Here is a 21,677-nt window from a genome sequence, read left to right on the forward strand (position 1 = left end):
CATTAGTCAAGTAATTTTCACTATCTCATACATTTGTAAGTTATCTGCAAATGAAAACATTAGAATATGATCTTTTTTGACCACTTCTAGTTTTCAATTCCATAAATTCTGGATCATAGTCTTGAGTGGAAGGGTATAAAGTCAAGGAAAAATATGTGGGAAGAAAAATAATAGGTCTTTTATTCATACATGCATTCCAGGTGGCACAGCAGAATCCACAAGACCAATCAGATTTACATGGACATTGAATATGTAATCATTTGCAGTAAAAAGCTATGCAAGCAAAATAATGAATAACATAATTAAAGCAGGAAAAATAGCTACTTTTCATGTACCCAGATGCTTTGAAACAAATATATCTGTAATAAAATAAAGCAATTTTACAGTATTGATTTATTGTTAACATTTTTTTAAATATAGTCTAGTAACTGGACCAATTAATCTTTTTTTCCCCAAGTATTTCATTTAGTTTGTAGTTTGAACTACATGGTTATTATCTAAGAAAAATAAATGCCATTGCAATGCAACATTCTCTTTCCTTTTTCCTCACTCTATCTCATAATGGAATGTAGCAAAAAAAGAAAGAAAGAAAGAAAGAAAGAAAGAAAGAAAGAAAGAAAGAAAGAAAGAAAGAAAGAAAGAAAGAAAGAAGAAAAATTGTCTTTAAGAAAATTTCAACTGTTGAGGAAGGATAAAGGTTGACATTGTTAAGACTGTTCCTTTCTAAATTTGCAGTCCAAATATAAACATAAAACTCAAAAAGGGGACTAGAAAATGAGGACCAAATATTTAAATGACTACTTTTAAAACCAATCATCTAACAAAGAAGTATATGAACAATTACAATTTGTCACAATGACTGTTATTCTCATTCTTTTTTTCCTTTAATTTTTTCCCAATTACATGCAAAGACATTCATTTTTTGCAATATTATGTTTTGGATTTTTTTTCTATCTCTCTCCTTTCAATCCCATTTCCCCATTATGACACATAACCTGATATTGGTTATATATGTACACAATCATGTTAATCACATTTCCATATAGGTCATGCTGTGAAAGAAGAATCAGAACAAAAGGGGAAATAATCTTGAGAAAGGAAAAAGCATAAAACATTTTTTTTAAAATTAAAATAGTATGTTTTGGTTTGCATTCAGTCTCCATAGCTTTTTTTCACTGAATATGGATGGCATTTTCTAACCAAAAGTCTTTTAGACTTGCCTTTTATAATTAAACTACTGAGTAGAACTAAATCTATCACAGTTTATCATCAGACAATATTGCTGTTAATGTGCACAAAGTTCTGCTCAATTAACTTATCATCAATTCATGTAAACCTTTACAGATTCTTCTGAAATCTACCTTCTCATGATTTTTTGCAAGGCAATGGGGTTAAGTGGCTTGCCCAAGTCCACACAGCTAGGTAATTATTAAATGCCTGAGGCCAGAATTGAACTCAGATCCTTCTGATTCCAGGGTCTGTGCTCTATCTACTGAGCCACCTAGCCACTCCCTTCTCATGATTTCTTACAGAACAATAGAATCCCATACCATTCATATATCACAATTTGATCAGCCATTTTCTAAATGATGGGTATCTTCTCAATTTCCAATTCTGTGGCACTACAAAAAGAGTTGCTATAAATACTTTGGTACATGTGAGATTTCCCCCCCTTTTTAATGATCTCTTTGAAATACAGACCTAGTAGTGGTATTGCAGGATCATGGATTATACAGTTTTATTGCTCTTTGAGCATAGTTCCAAATTGATTTCTGATCAGTTCACAACTTCACCAACAATACATTAGTGTCCCAGTTTTCCCATTTCCCCTCTACCTTTTGATATTTTCCCTTTTTGTCATATTGTTCAATGTGTGAGGTGATACCACAGAGTTGTTTTAATTTGTATTTCTCTAATTAAAATTGATTTAGAGCATTTTATAAGACTATATAGTTTTAAATTCTTCATCTGAAAACAACTTGTCCATAATTTTTGATCAATTATCAACTGTGGAATGACTTGCATTTTTAAAAATTTCCTCATTTCTCTATGTATTTTACAAATGAATCCTTTATAAGAAATGCTAGCTGTAAAAATTGTTTCCCAGTTTTCTTTTCTGCTTCTAATCTTGGTTGCATTGGTTTTATTTGTGCAAAAACTTTTCAATCTAAAGTAATCAAAATTATTCAATTTTCAGTTTATTATTTTCTCTATTTTTCTGGTCATAAATTCCTCCTCTTTCCATATATCTGATGAATAATCTATTCCTTGTTCTCCTAACTGGTTTATCATATCATCTGTAATGTCTAAATCATGGGCCCACTCAACCTTATCTTGGTAGAAGATGTGAAATGTTGGTCTATGCCTATTTTCTGCCTTGCTGTTTTTCTGTTTTCCCAAAATTTTGTTCCCAGCATCTGGACTCCTTGGGTCCATCAACAACTAGATCACTGCAGCCATTAACCACTATTTCATTTGAAAATAATCTGTTATATTGATCCATCATTTATTTCTTAGCCAAAACCAAACAGTTTTGATGACTGCTACTTTATTAAGTTTAGATATGGTGCAACTAAGACATCTTCCATTGCATTTTTTCATTAATTTTCTCATTATATTTGACCTTTTGTCCTTTCATATGATTTTTTTTCAAGATCAATGAAATATTTTTGTAGGTTATTTGGTGTGGTCCTGAATAAGAAACTTAATTTAGGAAGAATTTTATTTATTGTATTAACCTTGTCTGCCCATGAGTAGGTAACTTTTTTCCAATTCTTTACATCTTATTTTATTTGAATGAAAAGTGGTTTGTTAATGAGTTTAAATAGTTTCTTAATTTGTCTATGGAGGTTAAACTCCCAAATATTTTATGTAGTCTATAGTTAATTTAAATGAAATTTTCTTTTCTATCTGTTTATTGGTAAATATAGAAATGCTGATGATTTATGGATTCATTTTATATCATGCAAATTAAGATGCTGTTTCAAGTAGCTTTTTAGTTGATTCTCTCGGATTTTATAAGTATAAAAATTACGTCATCTGCAAAGAGTGAGTTTTGTTTCTTCATTGATTATTTTCATTACATCAATTTCAGTCTTTTCTCTTATTACTAAAACTAATATTCTAGTAAAATATTTAATAATAATGATTGGAATGTGCATTCTTTATTCCACCTAATCTTATTGGGAATGCTTATAGCTTATACCAATTACATATATTGTTTGCTCATGATTAGAGATTCCAGATATGGGAAATTATGCTGATAGCTTTCATAATATTGAACCATCCCTACATTCCTTGTTTAAATTATACCTAATCATAGTTTATTATCCTAATGATAACTTGTTATAAAGTTACTTTAAAATACTTTCTTTAAAATTTTGGCAAAAATGTTCATTAGAAAAATTGGTCTATAATTTTTTTCTCTCTGTTTTGACTCTTCCTGGTTTTGATGTTTGCACCTCATTGGTGTCATTAGAGGAATTTGGCAGAAGATTTTCATCACCTATTTTTTAAAATAAATTATTTATAAACATATATATATATATATATATATATATATATATATATATGTATGTATATACATAAATGGAATTGTAATTACTTGTTTTTTAAATGTTTGGTAAAATTCACTTGTGAAACTTGTGAATGCTTATAGCCTTAGAGAGATTTACATAGGAAGTCTGGTATTGGTTTGCTCAACTTCTTCTTCTGAAATGGGGCTAAGTATTTTATTACCTCTTTTGTTAATTTGGGCAAATTACATATTTGTAAATATTCAAATATTTCCCTTAGATTCTCAGATTATTGGCATACAGTTAGGTAAAATAGCTCAAAACTATTGAATTAATTTCTTCCTCATTGGTCATGAATATATTATTTTCATTTTTGTTACTGACAAATTTTTTCTTATTTTTTTCCAAAAATAATGAAATTAATCAAATATTTACTTATTTTAATGGGTTTTGAATTATAAAACTACCTCTTAGTTTTATTTCTTACTTTAATAATTTTCTTTAGGGGCGGCTAGGTGGCACAGTGGATAAAGCACGGGCCTTGGAGTCAGGAGTACCTGTGTTCAAATCCAGCCTCGGACACTTAATAATTACCTAGCCGTGTGGCCTTGGGCAAGCCACTTAACCCCATTGCCTTGAAAAATCTAAAAAAAAATAATAATTTTCTTTCAATCTTGTTCATCTCAACTTTCATTTTCAGAATTTCTAACTTGATACCTAATTGAAAATTTTTATTATGTTCTCTTTCTACCTTTTAAATTATATGCCCAATTCATTGATCTTCTCTTTCTCTATTTTATAGGCATTTAGAGATAAAAAAATTTTCAATAAGAACTACTTTGTCTGCATCCCATAAGTTTTTTCTATGTTGTCTCATTATTTTTACTTTCTTGGATGGAAATTTTGATTATTTTGATTTTGTTTGATCCACTTATCCTTTAAAATTAGGTTATTTAGGACTTCTGGTCAAGTTGACAAAGAGAAGCCAGGTCCTGTGCTAAGATCTCCTGATCTTTCCTTATAAACAATATGAAACAAACCTCTTGATGAAAATCTCATTAACAAAACTCAGAAAGAGAGTGTAGAAAAACAACACATACCTCAAGGTCTGCCTTTGGGGATATGGGTGTGGGGAGTGCAGAGTGTCAACAAATGGTGGGGAAGAGGGGAGAGCCAGACAAATGTAAGATCAGCCTTGGAGACTTGCACTGTGGGAACCACTTTGCTATGGGAACCAATTTAGTCTGAGGAAACAATCAGAGATTGGTGACATAGCCATGGGACTGACAGTCTGGGACTTAAAGGAAGGGCTGGATAGTAGGTTCCAGCTTCTACCACCCCATACTAGCCAGAAAGGGACATTACACTCAGTGAGAAAAGCCTCCAACACCCCTACTAGTCATACAATGAGCAAAGCCTCCAGCACCCCCTACAGGTCAGCTGGAGATATTACACTCAGTGAGTAAGGCCTCTAGGAATCTCAATACCAAATCTCTGTGAACCAGCCCCTCTCCCAATACAAGATCTTAGGAAAATTAAGAAAGACCAGTGAAAAGGGGGACCAAGGAAAAAATCCTGCAAGAAAAAGACCCTAAATCAGAGAGACGTAGAATGCCTGAAGAGAATATGATTTCTTCTCTAGCACAGAAAGACTTTCTTGAAGAAATTAGGAAGGGGTTTAAAAATCATTTGGAAAATTTGGGAAAAGAAACCCAATAGAAAATTAACACCTTGCAACAAGAAAACAAATTCTTGGAAAATACATTTGGACAAATGCAAAAAGAAAAATAATTCTCTCAAACCCTTAAATTATCAAAAAGAAAGTTCTTACAAAATAGAACTAAACAACTGGAAATGAAGTTGCAAAAGTTAAATGATGAAAATTCTTCCTTATAAAAAGAATGGAGTCTATGGAAACCAATGACTTCATGAGACAAAAAAATTTGTTAAGCAAAACCAAAAAATTAAAAAAATAAAAGAAAATATGGAACACCTCATCAGCAAAACCACTGACCTTGAGAAAAGAACAAGGAAAAACCTAAAAATTATTGGTCTTCGTGAAAACATTGAAGAGAAAAAAAAAGCCTGCAGTCAATATTACAGGATTTAGTGATGGAAAATTGCCCTGATAACATGGAATTAAGGGCAAAATAGTTATTTAAAAAATACATCGATCCCCTCTGGAAAGGTTTCCCAAAATGAAAGCACCATGGAATATTGTAGCCAAATTCTAGGACTATCAGATAAAAGAGAAAATCCTGCAAGCAGCCAGACAGAAACAATTTAAATAACAAGGAGTCACAGTAAGGATTACACAGGACCTGGCAGCATCAACATTAAGGAATCACAGGGCCTGAAATGGAATATTCTGACAAGCAAAGGAACAGGGAATGTGGACAAGAATCCATTATCTTTCAAATCTGAGCCTTCACTTCCAGGGCAAAAGATGGACTTTTAATGAAATAGGACACTTCCATCTTTTCCTGATGAAAAGACTAGAGCACAATAGAAAATGTGGACGTCAAAGAGGAGAATCAATAGACATACGACAAGATAAAATTAGATAAAAATGAGAGGGAGGGAAGGGGAAAATACTGTTATCAAATAAGATGAAACTGGCAATATCCCTACCTGGAAGGAAGACTTTAACAACACTCAAGAATTATAACTCTATTAGAAAGAATTTAATTAGCCAGAAGTGATGGATACACATGCCTTTTTTTTTTTGAAAAATTGTTTTCCAATAAGATGAAACTGGATATATCCTTAGCTGGGAGAAAGATGTTAATAAATCTTGATAATTTAAATTTTTGTAGAGAGAATAGGCAGAAGTGATGGATGCTTATGACCTTTCTGTGTCTCAGATAGAATTATTTCCTAAAAAAGGAGGACAGTAAAGAGATGGGTTGATGCAGAAGAATGAATAGGGTAAATCTCATTACATTAAGAGGTACAAAGGATTTATTGCAATAGAGGGTAATAAGAAAGGAGGTGAGAAACACTTGAATCTTCATCTCATCAGATTCTCTTAAAGTCAAAATATACACACTCATTTAAGAAACTTATCTTACCTTTAAAATTTTTAATGGGGGGAAGGGGAGGGAAAGGAAAGGGAGAATCAACAGAAGGAAGGGAAGGAAGAAGGGTCAAAGGAAAAGGGTAAAAATGGGGAGAGGGTTGGTTATATGATTGAAAACACACTGAAGGTGGTGGCAGTCAGAAACAAAACATTGGCAACTATGGATAAAGGCAAAAAAGGGGGAAATACAAATGGGGGAAGATAAAATGGAAGGCAATAAAGAGTTATTAGTTGTAACCTTGATGTGAATGGGATGAACTCTCCCTTAAAACATAAATGAATAGCAGACCGGATTTAAAACCAGAATCCTTCAATATGCTGCTTACAAGAAACTCATGTGAAACAGAGAGATACATATAGAGTAAAGGTAAATGGTTGGAGCAAAATATGTTTTGCTTCTGCTGAAGATAAAAAATCAGGGGTAGAAATCCTTATCTTATACAAAACAGCTGCAAAAATAGAAATAGATATCATTGAAAGAGATAAGGAAAGAAACTATATCCTCCTAAAAGGCATTGTAGCCAATAAACTAAATTTCAAAACTAAATATTTATGCAGCCAATGGTATAGCATCCAGATTCTTAGAGAACAAGTTGAAGGAGTTACAGGAAGACATAGACAGCAAAACTCTACTAGTAGAAGACCTCAACCTCCTACTCTCAGATATAGATAAACTAATTCTAAAATAAAGCAAAAGGAACTTAGGGAGGTAAATAGATTGTTAGAAAACCTAGATGTAATAGACTTATGGAGGAAAATCAATGGGCATAAAAAGGAATATACTTTCTTTTCTGCAGTACATGTCCTTTACACAAAAACTGACTATTTACTAGGGCAAAAAACCCTTAATAATTGCAGAAGGCAGAAATAGTGAATAGATTTTTCTCAGATCACAATGCAATGAAAATCACATGTGATGGGCCAGGGAGATATATAGCCAAAACTAATTGGAAACTGAATAACCTCATTTGATGAAATGAGTGGATCAAGCAACAAATTATAGAAATAATTAATTATTTTATCTTAGATAATGACAATAATGAAACAACATACCAAAACCTATGGAATACACTCAAGGTGGTGGTCGGGGATATATTGTATCTTTAAATGCTTACATAAATAAATTAGAGAAAGAAGAAATCAATGAAATAAATATGCAACTAAAAAACTTAAAGAACAAATTAAAAGTTCCCAGTTAAATACTAAATTAGAAATTCTAAAAATTAAAGGAGAAATTAATAAAATTGAAAGTAAGAAAACTATTGAACTAATAAATAAAATCCAGAGATGGTTTTATGAAAAAAAACAATAAGAATGATAACCCCCTGGTCAATTGATTAAAAAAAAAGAAATAAGAAAACCAAATAGCTAGTATCAAAAATGTAAAAGGTGAGTTAACCACCAGTGAGGAGAAAATTAAAGTAATAATTCAGAATTATTTTGCCCAAATCTATGCCAATAAATTTTATAATCTAAATGAAATGGATGAATATTTACAAAAGTATAAGTTGTGCAGATCAAAGGAAGAGGAAATTAAATACTAAAATAACCCTGTCTCCTAAAAAAGAAATTCAACAAGCCATTGTTGAACTCCCTAAGAAAAAATCTCCAGGGCCAGATGGATTCACAAGTGAATTTTATAAACATTTAAGGAGCAATTGGTTCCAATTTTATATAAACTATTTGGAAAAATGGGTGAAGACAGAACTCTGCCTAACTCTTTCTATGACACCAATATGGTGCTGAAATTTAAACTAGGAAGAGTTAAAACAGAGAAAAAAAATATAGACCTATCTTGCTGATGAATATAGATGCAAAAATCTTCAATAAAATCTTAGTAAAATGATTACAACAAGTTATCACTAGGATAATACATTATGACCAAGTAGGATTTATCCCAGGAATGCAAGATTGGTTCAATATTAGGAAAACTGTCAGTATAATTAAATATATCAATAACAAACCTACCAGAAATCATATGATTATATCAATAGAGGCTGGATAAACTTTTGACAAAATACAGTACCCATGCCTACTAAAACCAGGAATAAATCAATTCCTCCTTAGAATAATTAGTAGTATCTATGTGTAACCATAAGAATGCATTATATGCAATGGGGACAGGCTAGAGGCATTCCCAGTAAGATGAGGGGTGAAACAAGGCTACCCACTATCACCACTAGTATTCAGTATTGTATTAGGAATGTTAGCTTCCACAGTAAGGGAAGAAAAAGAAATTGAAGGAATTAGGATAGGGAAGGAACAGTCAAAACTCTCAATATTTTCAGATCACATGGTGCTATGCTTAGAGAATACCCCTAAAATCTAAAAACTACTGGAACTAATTAGCAACTTTAGCAAAGTTGTGGGATATAAAATAAACTCTCATACTCTCATAAATCCTCAACATTTATACATACATATATATATATATATATATATATATATATATATATATATATATATATATATAACTAGCAAGATGTAGCAGAAAGATTTGGAAAGATGAATCCAATTCAAAATAACCTCAGACAATAAAAACTATTTGGGTGTCTTCCTGTCAAGGCAGACTCAGATACTTTTGGTAAACAATTACAAAACTCTTCTCACACAAATCATATTAGACTTAGATAATTGGGCAAGCATCAACGGCTTATGGCTAGACTGAAGAAATATAATAAAAATGCCAATTCTACCAAAATTAAACTACTTGTCTATTGCCCTACCTCTCAAAATTCCAAAAAAATATTTTAATGAATTAGAAAAATTTGTAAGTAAATTCATATGGAAAAATATAAAATTGAGAATCTCCAGTGATTTCATGAAAAAATGCAAAAGAAAGTGACTTAGCCCTACCAGATATAAAATCACATTATAAAGCATTAGTCATCAAAACTGTCTGGTATTTCCTAAGAAATAGGATGGTGGTTCAGTAGAATAGACTAGGTGCCAAAGCAGGAAATGATTATAGTAGTCTACTGTTTGACAAACCTAAAGAGTTCAGCAATTGGAATAAAAAGTCTCTCTTTGATAAAACCTGTTTGGAAAAGTGGATGTGAGTTTGAAAGAAAGTTGGACTAGACCAACACATCACACCCTATACCAAGATAAGATCAAAATAGTTACAGGATTTAGACATAAAACACAATATTATAAGCAACTAGAAAATCAAGGAAGAGTATACCTGTCAGATCTATGGAAAGGGAAGCAGTTTAAGACCAAGGAAGAGATGGAGAACATCATTAAAAATATACTAGATAATTTTTATTACATTAAATTGAAATGGTATTGCACAAACAAAACCATTGTAACCAAGATGAAAAAAAATGTAGTAAATTGAGAAAGAATTTTTATTATGATGAGTGTTTCTGACAAAGGATTCATTTCTAAAATATACAGAGAAATGAGTCAAATTTTTAAATAAAGACAAGCCATTCCTCATTTAACAAATGGTCAAATGATATCTGAAGGCAATTTACAGATGAGGAAATCAAAGCAATCCATAATCATATAAAATTGCTTTAAATCACTCATCATTAGAGAAAAGAAAATTAAAACATCTCTGAGGTACCAACTCACACCTCTCAAACTGAACGATATGACCAGAAAGGACAATCATCAATGTTGTAAGGGAAGTGGGAAATCTGGGAAACTAATACATTGTTGCTGCAGTTGGGAACTCATCCAAACTTTCTGGAGAGCTATTTGGAATTACACCCAAAGGTTAACAAAAATGTGCATACCCTTTGATACGGCAATACCACTACTGGTCTATAACCTGAAGAGAATATGAAAAAGGGTAAAAACATCACTTTTTCAAAAATATTCATAGCAACCCTGTTTGTGGTGGCAAACAATTAGAAATTAAGTAAATGTCCTTCAATTGGGGAATGGTTTAACAAACTGGTATAGTATGAAATGGAACACTATTGTTCTATTAGAAACTGGGAGGGAATGGGAATTCCATTAAGCCTGGAAGGATTTGCATGACCTGATGTTGATTGAAATGAGCAGAACCAAAAGAACTTTGTACACCCTAACAGCAACATGATAGTGATGATCAACCTTGATGGACTTGCTTATACCGTCAGTGTAACAATCAGGGACAATTTGGGGCTATCTGAGATGGAGAATACTATCTATATCAGAGAAAGAATTGTGGAGTTTAAACAAGGGTCAAAGACTATTACCTTTAATTTAGAAAAAATTATCTTATTATATAATTTTGCTATCTCTTATACTTTATTTTTCTTCCTTTTGAATATGATTTCTCTCTCATCACTTTCAACTTAGATCAAAGTATACTATGGGAATGGTATAAAGACTAGCAAACTGCCTTCTTTGGGGCTTGGGGGGAGGGAAGCATCATTGGGGAAAAATTGTAAAATTAAAAACAAAATAAAATTATTTTTGCATATAATCAGAAAAATAAATATATCTTAAAAAGTAAAAAGGAATTAGATTATTTAGTTTCTTATTGCTTTTATTCTATCTTTCCATGATCTTTTACATAAAATTTATTGCATCTTAATCTGCAAAAAGGAAATACAATGAATATTACCCAATAAAAATTGAATTTTTGTGAAGGTTTCATGTACCACTGAGAATAAAGTTATAGTCTTTTTTATTCCCATTCACTTTTCTCCTGATGTCTATCATATCTAACTTCTTGAAAACTCTATTCAGTTCCAAAATGTCTTTCTTAGTATTATCTAATTCTGTGACAGGGAGATTGAGGTCCCCCAATTATATCTTTTTGTTGTCTATGTCTTCCTATAACTTAAGTAATTTATTTTATAGGAATTTATGTGCTATTTCATTAGTGCATATGTTTAGTATTAATATATTAAAATTGTTTAAGTTTCTTTTGCAAGATAAAGTTTTCTTCATCCCTTTTAATTAGATAGATTTTTACTTTTATTTTATCTGAGACCAGGATTGCTACTTCTGCTTTATTTATTTCAAGAGAAGCATAATATATTCTACTCCCCCCTTTTACCTTTTCTCCATGTCTACCTCAGTTATTTCAAGTGTGCTTTTTGTAAACAACACATTGTAGCATTCTGATTTTTAACCAACTGTATTAATCTGTTTTTGTTTTCTGAGACTTCATCCCATTCATATTCAAATTTAAGTTGACTAATTCTCTATTACTGTCCATTGTACTTTCCCTCTCTTTTAACTTTTCCCTCTCTTTTTACCTTATCCTTCCTCATGTCTGTTTTGCTTCTTACTACCACATTCTCAATCAACCCTCTCTTATTTTATACTGTACTTTTCCTTTTCCCCCTCCTAATTCCTTAAGAATAACTTAAATTTCAAAATTCACCTGAAGCAAATCCAATGAGAACAAGAATCAAGCAATTCTTAACACATCACTCAGTCTGCACTAGGGTTCTAGGGCTCATAATTTACCTTCTACATTGGACCTGGAGACCTCTCAGCTGATCTCTTTTGCCTCTGACATGCTCTACCACAACCTAAGGGCCTAGGTTGCTAATCTTCATTGCAGCTTCAAACTGGCTTTCCTAATTCTTCCCCATGTTCTTGACAATACTCTCCTTTCACCCAAATGAGACAGAATTTTCCTCATATTTTCCTAAGGTATCTCAAACTGGAAAATTGGTCCAATTTGTCTTTTTTGGTGTGGTGTTCTGTCACACCAGAAATCATTCAGAGATTTGATTAAAGTTGTTTGTGAGGGAAGATGGGAAGAGTTCAGAAAGTTCATGGTCTCTCTGCCATCACCTTAGCTCTCCCTCCCAACTTGTCACAATTTCAAGCAGTAAATTTCTATGAAAATACAAGTCTGATAATGGCAAATCTGATAAATTTCTCAAGGAAATTTAAAAGTTCTCTATTGCATCATGGCAAAACACAAGTTCTCCACTATTAGTTTAAATCCCTTCATAATGCGGTGTCTATTTGCAGGCTTACTTACATGTTACTCTCATTTGTTCCATTTGCTCCTTGACATTTGAGCAAAACTGATTTACTTGAGATGCCTTCTTCAGATGAAAAAAAATTTTGCAGTAGAGAAATCATTCAGTCAAATTCTCTCAAGCCTCCTCTTCAAAGAACTTTAGGTTTTTCTTGTTTTGTTTTGTTTTTGCAAGGCAGTGGGGCAAGGTGGCTTGTCCAAGGCCACACAGCTAGGTAATTATTAAGTGGCTGAGACCAGTTTTGAACTCATGTCCTCCTGACTCCAGGGTCAGCATTCTATCCACTGTGCCACCTAGCTGCCCCTCCAAAGAAATTTAAAATAACACCTCAAGGGGTGGCTAGGTGGCATAGTGGATAAAGCACTGGCCCTGGAGTCAGGAGTACCTGGGTTCAAATCTGGTCTCAGGCACTTAATGATTACCTAGCTGTGTGTCCTTAGGCAAGCCACTTAACCCCATATGCCTTGCAAAAACCTAAAAAAATAACATCTCAAATTTTTTTCTGAAATGGCAGAACCAACAGAATGTCAGAGTAAGACATGAAGGCCACATAGTTTATGCCACAGTCATGGAGGATGATTCACAGCATTCTTTGATGATGGGACAAGGTGGTGATGGCAGAAGCAGTACTTTCAGGAATTCTCAAACCAGAGATAGGAAGGGGATTTGTCAATTGATCAGACAGAGATTATTGGGGACACATGTATCAGCATTGGATGATGGATCAAATACTTTTTGGGAAATTAATTGCCAATATTTTCATCACAGTCATAGTTAAATAGTAGAGGAGAGCTTTTTTTGGACATAAAAGAGTAGAAACCCTGACGAGCAGAATCACTTTAGGATACAATAGATTAGGGATCCATGTGATCAATTTCACTTCAATACCCATCAGGGACAATATCATGTCTGATCTCAAGGGAGTTGCTATCTTGAGGAACTGTGTAATTTTGGTAATTACAATACCAAAGTATTAAGAATGCTTTCTGGGAATAAACACAATATCAACCAAGATAACAATGACCATACTTCTTCCTAAATTGCACCACTTGGGAAGCACCACAAATTTCATAACTGCCAGAAGTAGGATTTAAAACAGCAGTACAAAAAGCCTGAAGTTTGAGACAATATACCTCCCTTTCCTTTCCATATTGCTAAGAGTTCAAATTCAATATAAAGTTTAAAAAATAAAGACATAGCATGAAAAATGAACAAGCAACAAGAAAGAGATTGACCATATAAACAAATGAACACAATCATGATAGGGAAGAATAAAAACTCACCTGAAAAGCAAAACGTATAAGAAAAAAAAATCAATTGGGCACAAGTCAAACAAGAATTCCTTGAAGTGTCAAAATTGATTTTTAAAAATCAAATAATATTGGGAAATGAAAAGAGAAAGAAAATCATGAAAAGAAAATTAACAGCTGAGTAAGAAAGGCACAAAAATACTGAAGGAAATAACACTAAAAAATTAATTGATCAAAATTAAAAAAGGAAGAAAAATGAACTGGTAAAACAATTTTTAAAAAATAGCATTGGGGAAATGATTTTAGTGCTTTTTAATTTTTTCTAATTACATGTGGAGATAATTTTCAAAAATAATTTTTAAAAGATTTTGAATTTCTAATTTTTTCTCATTTCCTCCCTTGCCTCCTCCCTCACTTGTCAGTGAGTAATCTGATAAAGCTTATACATGTTTAACTATGTTAAAGATATTTCCATATTAATAATGTTGTAAAAGAAGAATCTGAAAAAAAGAGGGAAAATATGAGGAGAAAAAAAGAACATAACATATTCCACAAAGTGAAAATATATGCTTCAATCTGAATTCAGACTCCAGAGTTCATTCTCTGGATGTGGATGGGATTTTCCATCACAAGTCTTTTAGAACCGTGCTGCTGAGAAAAGCTAAGTTTATCATTGTTGATCATCACACATTGTTGCTGCTAATGTATATAATGTTCTCCTGGTTTTGTATTTTACACATGTAAAGGTTTTTCACCTGCTCATAATTTCTTACAGAACAATATCATTCCATCACATTCATATAACACATTTTGTTCAGTCATTTTCCAATTGTTGGGGATCCCCTTAATTTCCAATTCTTAATCACTACAAAAAAAACTGTTAAAAATATTTTTGTAGAGGGGGCTAGGTAGTACAATGGATAGAGCACCAGTCCTGGAGTTAGGAGTACCTGAGTTCAAATCCAGCCTCAGACACTTAATAATTACCTACCTGTGTGACCTTGGGCAAGTCACTTAAACCAATTGCCTTGCAAAAAAAAATTTTTGTCCATTTGAGTGCTTTTCCCTTTTTAATGATCTGTTTGGGATATAGATCTTGTAATGCTATTTCTAGATCAAAGGGTAAACAGAGTTTTATGGACCTTTGGGCATAGTTCCAAACTACTCCATTAACACTCATTAGCATCCCAGTTTCCTGAAATTACCTTCAATTTTTATTATTTTCCTTTTTTGTCATATTAGACACTTTGATAGTTTTGAAGTGGTGCCTCAAAGTTCTTTTAATTTACTTATCTCTAATCAATGATTATTTTGGCCATTTTTAAAATTACTATAGATAGCTATAATTCTTCATATGAAAAAATTCTTTTTCATATTCTTTGACTATTTATCAGTTGAGGAATGACTTGTATTCTTATATGTTTGACTTAGTGATGAAATGATTTTTAAAATGATACAAAGACTCCCTGAAGAAAATCTTTAAAAACTAGAATTTGGCAACTGGAATGGATGACTCCACAAGACATCAAGAATTAATAAAAGAACAGAAAAAGGATGAAAAATAGAAAAAAATGTAAATTATCTTATCAGAGAAACAAATGGTCTTCACAATACTTCTAGGAGAAATGATTTAAGAATTATTTGACTACCTGAAAGTCAGGATAAAGGAAAAAGTCTAAGAATAAAATGCTAAAAAATTATCAAAGAAAGCCACCCTAATATACTAGAACTAGAAAATAAAATAGGAATTAACCATCTGAAAAAGAATTCAAAATGAAAACCCTAAGTAAACAATTTGATTAAATGTAAGAAGTCTAAGGTTAAAGAGAAATTTTTCTAAATAGTAAGAAAGAAAATATTCAATGACTATGGAGCCATAGGAAGCCAAGAACTAATAGCTACTGCACCAAAAGAGCAGAGAATTTTGACTAGGATATACTGGAAGACAAAGGAGCTGGTATTGTAATCAAGAAAAACCTATCTTGAGGCAGAGCCAAGATGGCAACAGGAAAGGAATCTCTTTCAGGTGCTCTCTCTCAAAAATTACAAAATAAGGGCTCTAACTAAATTTTAAAAAAGACAGAACCCACAGAGAGATCAATTGAGGTAATTCTCCAGCCCAGGGTAACCTTGAAAATAGCAGAAAGGCTCTGCTTCATGAGGTTGGAGGGATAGCCACCAGAGCAAAGGAACTTCAGCCTCTGGGAGGCAGTCCCAGGGCACTGAGAGCTGCAGCTCTGGGCAATGGTGGCAGTTTCCTGATCTCCACTCAGGGATCACTGGGCACAACTTGGAAAATCAGTCGGAGACCTCTGCCAGTGTGAGCTGTGAAAACCAGCCCTCAGGGCCCTCAGTGCACAGTCTGGCTGGGCAGCCTAGATCCAGGAACTGGAAGCAGGTGGAGCTGGTAAGCAGGAGGCCCAAGGAAACTCAGCTTTGAATTCTCAGCCTAGGTAGGGGAGTAGAGAGAGATTTCTGAGGTCTATCCTCTGTCCCTGGAAGAGGACTCTGGGTCTCTGACCACATTCAGATCCTGATCGCAGTCTAGGACTCCTATAGAATAGCAGGGCCAACCCACCTCAGCCCCATGTCAGAGGGGTGCACTTGTGGTCATTCCCAGACCAGAAGGAAGGACAGAACTTCACACACTGAGATCCTTGTTGGGGGGGTGAAAGCCCCCCAAGACCAGGCACAGGCTGGGGAAATAAGTAAACAGAAAAAAAGAGGAACATCCTTGAGAAATACCTTGTCTATGATCACAAGAAGGATCAAAATACTCAGTCAGAAAATGAGAAAGTCTAAGTTCCTGCATCTAAAGACTCCAGGAAAAATGGAAATTGGAATGAGGCTATTGCAGAGCTCAGAAAAAGATTTTGAATATCAAGTGAAGGAGACAGAAGAAAAATTGGGAAAGGAAATAAGAGAGATGCAGAAAAAACATGAATACCAAGTCAGCAGCTTAGTCAAGGAAATCTAAGGAAAATAGCATGTTAAAACCAGCTTAGACCAAATGGATATAGCAGTTCAAAGTTATTGAGGAGAAGAATACTTTAAAAAACAGAATTGGCCAGAAGCAAAAAAGAGAAAGAAAGCACTCTGAGGAAAACAAATCCTTCAGCTCCAGAATGAAGTTGAAGGAAACTTCTGACTTTACGAGCATTCAGGACACTATACTTCAAAACCAAAAGAATGAAAAATTAGAAGAAAATGTGAAAATCTCATTAAAAAAACAGCTTATCTGGAAAACAGATTCAGGAAAGATAATTTCAAAATTATTGGGATACCTGAAAGTTATGATCAGGAAAAGAGCCTTGACATCATTTTTAAAGAATTCCTACAGGAAAATTGTCCTAATATCCTAGAAGTAGAGGGAAAAATAGAATTTGAGAGAATCCACTGATATCCCAGTGAAAGTAATTCAAAAAAACAACCCCCGGGAATATTATAGCCAAGTTCCAGAACTCCCAAATCAAAGAGAAAATATTATAAGCAGCCAGAAGGACACAATTCAAATATCATGGAGCTGTAGTCAGCATCACAAAGGACTTGGCAGCAACTACATTAAAGGCTCATAGGGCTTGGAATATAATAGTTTGGGAGACAAAAGAGCTCAGAATGCAACTGAGAATCAACTACCCAGCAAAACTGAACTTCCTCTTCCAGGGAAAAGGTGGATTTTCAATGAACCAGGGGAATTTCAAATGTTCCTGTTAAAATGACCAGAGCTGAACAGAAAGTTTGATCTTCATGTACAGGACTCAGGTGAAGCACAGAGAGTGGAGGAGAATGGTAAAATATGAGGCACTTAATGATGACGAACTACATGTATTCCTATATAGAAAAATGATACTGATAATACTCATAGGAAACTTCTCATTTAATAGAGCAGATAGAAGGAGCTTTTATGGATGAAGCACATGAGAGAGCTCAGTTTGAAGATATAATATATTGTAAAAATGGAGTCAATGGTTAAGAGGGAAATGTAATGGGAATAAGAGAAAGGAGAGGTAGAATAGGCCAAGATATTTCATATGATGAGTTTTTTTATTATAATGACCTATTGCAATGATATGGAAGGGGGGAAGGCAAGGGGGAATGAGAGAACCTTCACTCTCATCAGAGGTGGCTCAGAGAGGAAATAGCATATATACTCCATGGGGTATAGACATCTAGAATATGAAGGCGAAAAGGGGGACAGGGGGATGGGGTGTGAGTGATAGAGGAGAGGGTGGACCATGGGTGATGAGTGGTTAGATATGACACATTTTCATTTTTACTTCTTGCAAGGGACTGAGACTGGATAGCCTATCTGGGAAAACAGGACTGGGTGGTTGCTGGGCCTTAGGGGTTCTGGGTGGGCTAAGGGCCTCTTGGCCCCAGAGCTGGCGATTAGTCTCCTGTGCCACTAAGCTACCATAGAATCCATTTAAGAAGAGGGATAGATTGAAAGGGGAGAGAAAAATATGGTGTATGGTAGTGGAGAAGTATGAATGGAGGGAGTTATGATCAGCAATGGCAACAGTGGAAAATTATGGAAGTAGCTTTTGTGATGGATTTATCCTAAAGAATGTGATCCACCCATGACAGAGCTGGTGCTGTTGGAACACAGACTGAAGCACATTTATTATTATCATCATCATCATCATCATTGTCATTATTGTTATTTTTATTATTATTGTTATTGTTATTGTTATTTTGGGGAGTTGCATGGCAGATGGGGTTAGGTGGTTTGCCCAGGGTCACACAGCTGGGTGATTGTTGGGTGTCTGAGGCCAGATTTGGTACTTCTGAATCTGGAGCTGGTGCTCTGTCCACTGTGCCACCTGGCCACCTCTATCATCATCATCATCATCATCATCATCATCATCATCATCATCATCATCATCATTATCATTTTATTTTATTTTGGTTTTTGCAGGGCAGTGGAGTTGGGGTGGCTTGCCCAGCGTTGCATAGCAGTGTGATTGTTGGGTGTCTGGGGCCGGATTTTGGATTGGGTGCTCCTGGACTTCAGGGCCAGTGTTCATCCAATGTGCCACTTAGCTGCCCCTAATATTATTATATTTCTTATTTCAATTTTAATTTTTTCCTCTTTACTTTATTGCTCATGAGGGTCTATATTTTTGTGGGGGAGGGGTTATTATGTGTACTCATGAACAAGAATATTTTAATAATGTATAAAAATCATCATTTGTGCAAATTAAAATAAATATAAATATAAAAGAAAAAAGGAATACCTATATTAAAGACCTAAATTAAATTTTCAAAAGGAATATATAGATATAAACATCTATAGATCTGAACAAAAATTGATCTTTAAAGATAAGGCTCAAGAGAAACATAAAAAGTTAAATATTCAGGAGAAATCTTGAAATCAATAAGGTTAAATAAGCTGTTTGCCTTTCTATATGAGAAAATAATACATGCAATCCCTAAGAAAAGTATTATTAGTAGCAGTAGTATGATAAGGAAAAGATACATAGGAAGGAATCAATTATGTTAGGATATTATAAAATATGGATAGGTGAGAAAGAAGAATATCTTGGAAGAAGGGAGAGACAGAATAGGGGAAATTTCTTCATATAAAATAGGCATTAACAAAATTTTTTTAAATTTTTTACAGTAAAGCAGAAAAAATATGATGGTAGGCAATGCCTAAATCTCATATTCTCTCATATTCTCTCATATTCTCTCTCTCTCTCTCTCTCTCTCTCTCTCTCTCTCTCTCTCTCTCTCTCACACACACACACACACACACACACACACACACATGCACAATTCAAACAAGGAAGCAGACGTGAGAAAACAGGAGTAAGAGAAGGGAGGGCAGCTAAAAGAAGGTAGCTGTCAAAAGCTAAACAGACTTTAGAAGAGGGAAAGGATAAAAGGAGAGAGAAAAAAGGATATACAGAAGAAAATATGATAGAGGAAAATTCAATTAGCAATCAAAAATATAAATATAAATGAGATGAACACTCATAATAGGGAAACAAGAATAGATTAGAAACTAGAATTCGTTGATATGCTATTTACAAGAGACACATTTAAAACAGAGAGGTGTGCAAGGGCAGAAGCATTCATTATCCTTTAACTGATGTAAAAACAATCATAGGTATTCATCAAAATGTAACAAAAAGAAAAAATAGACTTAATTAAAATTGATAAGCTGGGAAATTATCTTTCAAAAAGGCACCAAAGATATGGTTTATGTGTATGTATTCATACACACACAAATACATATATGTGTGTATATACACATATATAGACATATACATATATGTATAAGTATACGTATATGTATATATCTCTGTCTCTATCTCTATCTTTATCTCTATCTCTATATAATTATCCAGTTTCTTGACTGGAAAGTTAAATTAATTGCAGGGAGAAATCAGCAGTAAAACTATAGTAGTGGACGATCTCAATTTTACACTCTCAATCTAGATAAAGATAATTATAAAATAAACTTTTAAAAAGTTGGAGACACAGAATCTTAGAAAAGTTAATATGATAGATATATGGAGAAGCCTGAATGGAAATTGGAAGGAGCAGACATTTTCTCATATGTATATGGCATATTCACAAAAATTGCCTATGTATTAGGAAATAAAAGTCTTACAACCAAATGCATAAATGTTTACTGTACTCTTTTCAGACCATAATTCAATAGATGCTTTATTCCTTAAAGGCATCTGGATACCTAGATTAAAATCTAATTGTAAACTAAATGTTCTAATCCTAAAGCATGAAGAGATCAAACAAATCAAAGAAATAATCAACAATACCATTAAAAAGAATGACAACAGAATAACATAATTTATGAAATGCATCCAAAGCAGGACTTGGGGGAAAATTTACATCTCTGTGTGCATATATCAACAACAGAAGGAAATAAGAGATCAAATAATTTTAGAAGCAAATTAAAAATAATTAAAAATAATCCCCAATTTAAGATCAAAATGGAAATCCTAAAAATCAAAAAAGAAATTAATAAAACTGAAAGTTTGAAAGAAACATTGTATTAATTAATCTGGGAGTGGTTTATGTGAATTTTTAAAAGAAATGATGGCATTCAAATTCACTAAGGATCAAAATATAAAAGATGAATGCATCATTAATGAAGAAATCAAAGCAAATAGTACAAATTTTTGTACAATTATACCAGTAAAATTGAAAATTTAAGTGAAATAGATAAGAATTTACAAAAATAAAAAGTAATTAAGTTAGTAATAGAAGAAATAGAAAAATTAAATAATCTCATCTTCAGTAAAGTAATTTAGCAAATCATAAGGACATCTGTCAGAAAAGATTTCCCAGGACCAGATGTATTTAAAAATAATTTTGAGCAAAATTTAAAGAAAAAGTAATCCCAATAGTGTGTAAACTATTCGAAAAAATGAGTCAAGGATTACTACAAAATTCCTTTCATGACACAAATATGATTTCAATATTTAAACCAGGGATATCAAAACCAGAAGAATTCCAACAACTATCTACTAATTTCCATAATGAGCATTGATGTAAAAAAATTGAATAAAATAGAGGCAATTAAGAGTGCAGTGGATAGTTCACTAACCTTGGTGTCAGGAGGACCTGAGTTCAGATCCAACTTCAGATACTTAATAATTACCTAACTATGTGACTTTGAGTAAGTCAATTAACCCCATTGTCTTGCAAAAAACTCAATAAATAATAGATAAATAAAGTCCCAGCAAGGAGATTACAGCACTATATCACAGAGATCACACATTATAACCAGATGCTCACTAATAACCAAGTATTTATTACTAATTAGCAATAGCCAGGAAATCGTAAAAGCAATGGTTTTTACCCTGGAGATTCTTTGCCTACCTTGAATCTGCTGGGATTCCAGACTTATTCCATTGACGCA

At 33.2% G+C, this 21,677-nt stretch overlaps 1 long non-coding RNA gene across 1 annotated transcript in view; it reads right to left on the reverse strand.

Annotated features, from left to right (window-relative positions):
* Positions 1 to 21,677, reverse strand: part of LOC141518613 (uncharacterized) — a 445,587-nt gene that overhangs the window by 86,432 nt on the left and 337,478 nt on the right. The gene's annotated exons all lie outside the window — the stretch shown is intronic.

The sequence above is a fragment of the Macrotis lagotis genome, chromosome 1 (assembly GCF_037893015.1).
Source record: "Macrotis lagotis isolate mMagLag1 chromosome 1, bilby.v1.9.chrom.fasta, whole genome shotgun sequence".
Lineage (NCBI taxonomy): Eukaryota > Metazoa > Chordata > Mammalia > Peramelemorphia > Peramelidae > Macrotis > Macrotis lagotis.